The following is a 6,337-nucleotide window of genomic DNA, read 5'->3' on the forward strand; positions in this document are numbered from 1 at the left end:
TAGTATTTATTCAAGCATTTATGAGACCAATTTTAGTCTAAATGAAGCACAAGCCAGAGTTTCAGTCTCTTTTCTATTCTATTTCTTATTAGTATAGTTTTCTGGTTTCTCCTAACACCCCAGTAAGTATTAAACTAGTGGCTTAATGGAACCCCAGTGCCTAGACTTCCTAATCTATGAAAGGTCCGTTATACCGTGCCTAAAACAGTGCTCTCCTGAAGATTGGCTTTATCTAGGTAAGTTCTTTGAAGAAAGAGATGTTGTTCATCACTAGGGTAGTACCGGAAGCATCATGGGCGACATTTTCACAGTCAAAGTTTCCTGCTGCCACATTCCTATCTTCTTGGTTAATGCTTTAGTCAAAGGCCTTAGGCCTGGATGGAGTGTTTTTATTGTTTTAAAGAAATCTTCATCCTTTATAGGAGAGCCCAGTCTATAAAATCTGTGCAAAAGGAGACTCCCCAGGTCCCATGTTGGTTTCTTTAGGCTCCTCTTCTCTGACTTTGTTAGAATCCTCTCCTAAATTGGAAGGGCGATACTCTGCTTAACTCTAAGTTAGGTGCCCAGTTTTCTCCTTTTATTCTAAGAGTCCATTGCTTAACTGTTTTTACATTCAGTTCTGTCCACTGAAAATGGCAAATTACTCTGCAAACTGAACTTTGGAAGCCAGATCTAGCCAACGCAGAATGAAGTGCTTTGTCATAGATTCACTATGCAGCAGATACGTTAGAATTGTTGTGATGTGTTTTTTAAATAGGCACAACTGATAGACACACATTATATGTTTTGTATATAGTTTTGGGTGTAAATACTCAGCATAATAAGCTATTTCTATATCTATTTTATCTCTTAGCTCTTTTAGAACAGAATTCTGTTAATACTTGTAGTTGGCATATAGTCTTCTTACTAATATTTCCAAAATTGCCATTTGAATTATCTTCCATATTTGTTTTCATTTGTGTGTGTGTGTGTGTCTGTGTGTGTGTGTGTATGTATGTGTGTGTGTAGTTGGGCATGTGTGTGTGTGTCTGTCTGTCTGTCTGTGTGTGTACTTGGGCATGTGTGTGTGTGTCTGTCTCTGTGTGTGTGTGTGTGTGTGTGTGTGTGTGTGTGTGTGTGCTTGGGCATGTGTGTGTATGTCTCTGTGTGTGTGTACTTGGGTGTATGTGTGTCTGTGTGTCTGTGTGTGTGTGTGTACTTGGGCGTGTGTGTGTGTATGTCTGTGTGTGTGTGTGTACTTTGGTGTATGTATGTGTGTGTCTGTCTCTGTGTGTATGTGTGTGTGTGAACTTGGGCGTGTGTGTGTGTGTGTGTGTGTGTGTGTGTGCATTCTAGAACATCAGTTCTCAACCTGTGGGTCTCAACTTTTTGGGAATCACTATCAGATATTCTGCATATTAGATAATTTACACTACAATTTATAACACTGGCAAAATTACAGTTAGGGAGCAGCAACATGTGTGGAAGGGTCACAGCATTTGGAAGGTTGAGAACTACTGTTCCAATGACTGGGGCATATGAATGCAAAGGCCCATGTATGAAGCTCATAGGACAACCTCATGTTAGTCCTTGTCTGTCTTCTTTAAAGATGGGTCTCTATGTTGTTTTTGTTACTGAAAACACTAGTATAGCTGGCCTGGTATACAGAGATTCTCCTATATCTGTCTTCTGTCTTATTACAGGTGTGCTTGGATTTTAGGCAAATGTTACTGTGTCTGGTTTTTATGTTGTTCTGGGTTTTCAGACTTAGGTATTTGAACATGTGTAACAAGCAGTTTACCTGTTGTTCTCCTACTACAATATTCCAAGGCCAATTTTCCTGTTAAAGTCACAAAGTTATGGTGACTGAATTTTCTTGATATGACAACATATGTTTCTGATGAGATCATCTCTGATACTAGACACAAACCAGTGTGAACCAGGAGACTTCCTTGATGCGTCCCAGAATCCAAGGATGGTGAGCTATGCCTGCTTCACCAATTTCAGTCCATTGATCTAACTTTCAATTAGTTTCAACATATATGTAAACGTGTCTCATTAACTTTTAAAATATTTTTTCCAATGCTAAGAAAACGTTTTCTGCACTTGGGCTGTAGCTTACCATTACAGTATGAGTGTAGTATGAGTAAAGTTCTAATTTTCATTCCCATCCTTCAACATCACACACCCAGAAATTAAATTTACTAGCATGGACCACATACTTTATGGAATCCTAGCACTAGGAGGACTGAGGCAGAGGAATGCAAGTTCCATGTTCAGATCCAGCATGGGCTACATTACAAGATCCTGCCTAGAAGAGAAGGAAGAAAAGATAGAAGAGGAGAAAGAAAACATAAAGACCAAAGAAAATAGTTGCTCACTGAAAAAATAACTAATGGATTGCCTCTCTTACCTCTTTTTAATTAACCATGCCCTACCTAATTTGATTTGTAGCTCTCAACCTTGGCTCTATGGCATTTTAGAAATATGGTCCTACCTCACTCTATGGGAAAAAAAAGAATAGAGTATTTTATGGTTGGAAGCTTCGTAAGGTATTCTGATGGTCACGTGTGAGATTCTTCTCATTTCATTCTAATGGAAAACAATTCACTGATCTACTAATACACCCTGGGCTTTATTATCCTTTCAAAATACTGAAATGAATCTACATACACAGAAAAAGAACATCGTTGCAACCCAGAAAGGATCACGCGTCAGGCTTCTATCTTTATATTCTGCTGCTGCTCCTTTGTACCTGGAAATAACTCCTTGGAAAGTCTTGATCTCTGATGAGGAACATGGTGCAATGCTGGGAATCTGCCTGAGCTGCACTCTATCCTCTGTATTAGAGTCCTTTGATCATTAAATACTGTGTACCTCCTTGTTTATTTTCCTATGAGTTCCGCTTGGTGAAAAGGGAGAGCCAATGTATAGACGTATTATGCAAATGAGTTTAACTATTAGTAATAACTTGTAGTTTAATGAAAAGTTGTACCCATTTGGATTGCAATGATCAGTGTTTATTCACATACTTTAAAAATAACTTGCAGCTTAAGGAAATTAGAATATATAACTGTACTATAGAAATGGTTTCTTAATCCCAAACAGATTGCGTACATTTTAAATAATGCTAGACAGAATACACTCCCTTTTTGAGGCTTCAATTATCCATTTTAATATTAATAAAAATCAGAAAATTCGCTAACCAATGCATCATGATTAAACAGATAAAGTCTGATGTAGTTTTAGAGCCAAATTGTTGGAAGACTCTTCGTAAGGGAACATCGTTTCATATAGATGTTGTGTCCCCAACTCTAATAACTGACTTCACCTCTGAGTCATATTTTATACATATTCCTAGTATCTATTCAAACATAAGTAAATAATTAAATAAGTAAATTATGCATTATTTGCTAGTTTATGAATTATGTATTTTTGTTTGTTTTGAATGGTGTATAATAGCAGTGGAGGCCAAGAGAATGGTGAGGTTCCAGAACCTGACGATAGCATTTGAGAGATACTTAACCATGAAAGGAAGGCATTGGCTGGAAAACAAAACAGCATGCATTTAGTGGAGAGCCAACACAATATGTCTCAGAATTCCAATGAGTCATCCTATATGTATTATCGAACAACAGCAGAAACAAACCCTTGAAGGATTCCATGTGCTTTGCGTTTGGCATGAAACTCGGTAGATAGGACTTTTGCCAACATTAGATCTAGGAACAATCCTGATACCAAGAATTGCAGCCACAACATTTACTTGGTGCCATTAGCAAGCCAAAGCAAACCTGACTGCTGTTGATTGAGCTCAGATGCCTAGCTCATCAAATTCCAGGACGATGAAAATCTTTCCAAATGAAGACTGTTCTATTTGGCCCATTTCCCTGCACTAAATGGGCCATATGCAGCAGCTATCATAGCTTTTAACACTGTATAACATGGATTATTTGAAGTTAGCATCAAAATGTTTCTAAAAGTTGATAAACACTTCTAGTACCACCACAACCAAGGATGAGCCTCTAAGAACAACCACCACACTCATCAAAATAAAGTGTCACTATAGAGATAGAAGGTAGTACCAAGTTACAAGCTTGTATCCATGTTACAAACATTGTTACAAACATGCATCAATCTGTCTCACAGCCACTTTGGATACATAAATCTTCTGCAAACAATGTTTAGTGTATCTGGACAGTAGTGCCATGGCTCAGGGACTAAAGGGCATGCTGCTCTTGCAGGGATCCAAGTTCCTTTCCCAGCACTCAAGTCAGATGACTCACAACTGCCTGTAACTCCAGCTGCAGGGAATCCAGGGCTCTTTGAGAATTAAAAGGTCGTTCCATTGAATTCACTGTTAAATGGCAACAAACACTCAAAGGAAGAACCCTGAGATTCTTCATTATCCAAGATTTTATACTTTTTTGCATTATGCCATTTTATCAATGTTCTCGAGTCGCATTAAACTCTAAGCAGAAAGGCTTATAATTATATATACCCAAAAAGTGTATTTTTGCTTAGACAATAGAATTAACAAAAGTAATTTTATTTAAACACAAGTCTGTCATACTTAATTTGCATAGTGGATTGGGAATAAACTAGTAACAGACACAGTGTTGTTTTGGAGAAATCATTACTTCCTACTTCGGCATCATAAAACCATGACCTTCATTGTACTCATTTAATTTGGGAACTGGGGGAGTATATGTGATCAAAATACATTGTATACATGTATTAAGTTCTCCAAGAATAATAAACAAAACAAAATAGGACACCACTGACAAGTTTTTGCCTTGAATAAGCCTGACTTACATTTGCTCTATTTTAAGTAAGTTCACTTGATATACTTACTTGTAAGATAAGGTTCTTCTAAATCATAGATCCCCCTGTTCCCTCAAGGGAGATGATAGTTGGATGGAAATAGATGGAAAAAAGAGATAGGAGATAGAGTCTAATTTGATAGAGTCATTCACTATGGATCCACACATGTTTTATTGCTCGGATCAACTTAAGCCTAGAAAATAATCGAAGCCAAATTGTTCAGTGCTGCAGATAATACCCATGTAGCACTTCATTTTTCAAATCTGTATCCTGGTAGTATTTCTTTTGAAGTTATCCAATTGGGGATGAGTTTTGCATCTTTCATAGTACTTCTATCTCAACAAGAAGTGATACTTAAAGTTAAAAAAAAAACTTGAAGGATAAAATATAAATAACATCATTGCTCAAATCAATTACCTAAGTTCTCTGGACATTGTTACTAGAACATTTAAATTAAAATGTTATAACTATACAGCCAAAACTATTCTTTCTCCCTAAAATATGAAAAATGGTGAGCATAGATATATTTGAAGTGGGAACAGGACTGCAGAACTTTGTGATACATCAAATAAAAAGCTAAGATATTATAAACTAATACAGTATATTAGTATTGGCAAGAATATCCTTTCAGCATATACATTTGAACCCAGTTAAGCCATCATTTAAAAAAAAGAAAAAAATTCTTTCATGATCTTCTGAAATTCCTACAACGAGTGTTTTCCTAAATACTTTCCAGACTGGGGTGCACTATCCCTGAGATACCAAATGGAATCTCCAACTTTCATGTCTTTTCCCTTATCTCCGCCACTTAGGGTCATAATGCATGCTTGATGATAGTATTTTATAGTCTAGAACTCAGAGACCATTATCACAACAACTATCAGAGACTGATAGGAAGATGCCAATTTGTAAAATGTTACCTGAGTAGGAACAGAAAGGAGGGAGACCCATAGCTACCCACCTTAGAGCAGTCTAGTCAAGTTTACTGAAAACAAAGCTGGAGCTGGACCAGCATGATGTGGACCAGACAAGCCAGCTTCATTGGGGTCAGGGGTTGCCATGTTGCAACTTTTAGTCTCCATTGCTGTTCCCGATCACTAGTTACAATGCAGATTGATAAATAAGAGCAAAATACAACTGTGTAACTCAGACTCCTCCCCAAAAAGTTGGGTAAAATAGTCTCGTGTGGTTCTCATGGAGTTCTTTATTGCTGCAAAATTAAAATGCTCTGCTATAGAGAAATGCCTCTGAGTATGTCACAGGCAAATGACTTGTTTGCCCTTTTAAAAGCTAATCAGTAATGGTCAGGAACAGGCTACTAATTTGGAAACTTATATCAAAGGCAATTCACTCAGCTATTATTAAAGAACTCATACTAGTTTAGATCACACATTCACTTGTTTAGAAAGGTTAGGGATACGAGTTCAGTGTGTGTGTGTGTGTGTGTGTGTGTGTGTGTGTGTGTGTGTGTGTGGCTATTCAGAGAGGAGAGATTTGTGACTGTGAGAGCTGGCATGTCCAAAGATGTGTGTGTGTG

Source organism: Rattus norvegicus, chromosome 2 (assembly GCF_021556685.1).
Source record: "Rattus norvegicus strain SHRSP/BbbUtx chromosome 2, alternate assembly SHRSP_T2T, whole genome shotgun sequence".
Taxonomy (NCBI): Eukaryota; Metazoa; Chordata; class Mammalia; order Rodentia; family Muridae; genus Rattus; species Rattus norvegicus.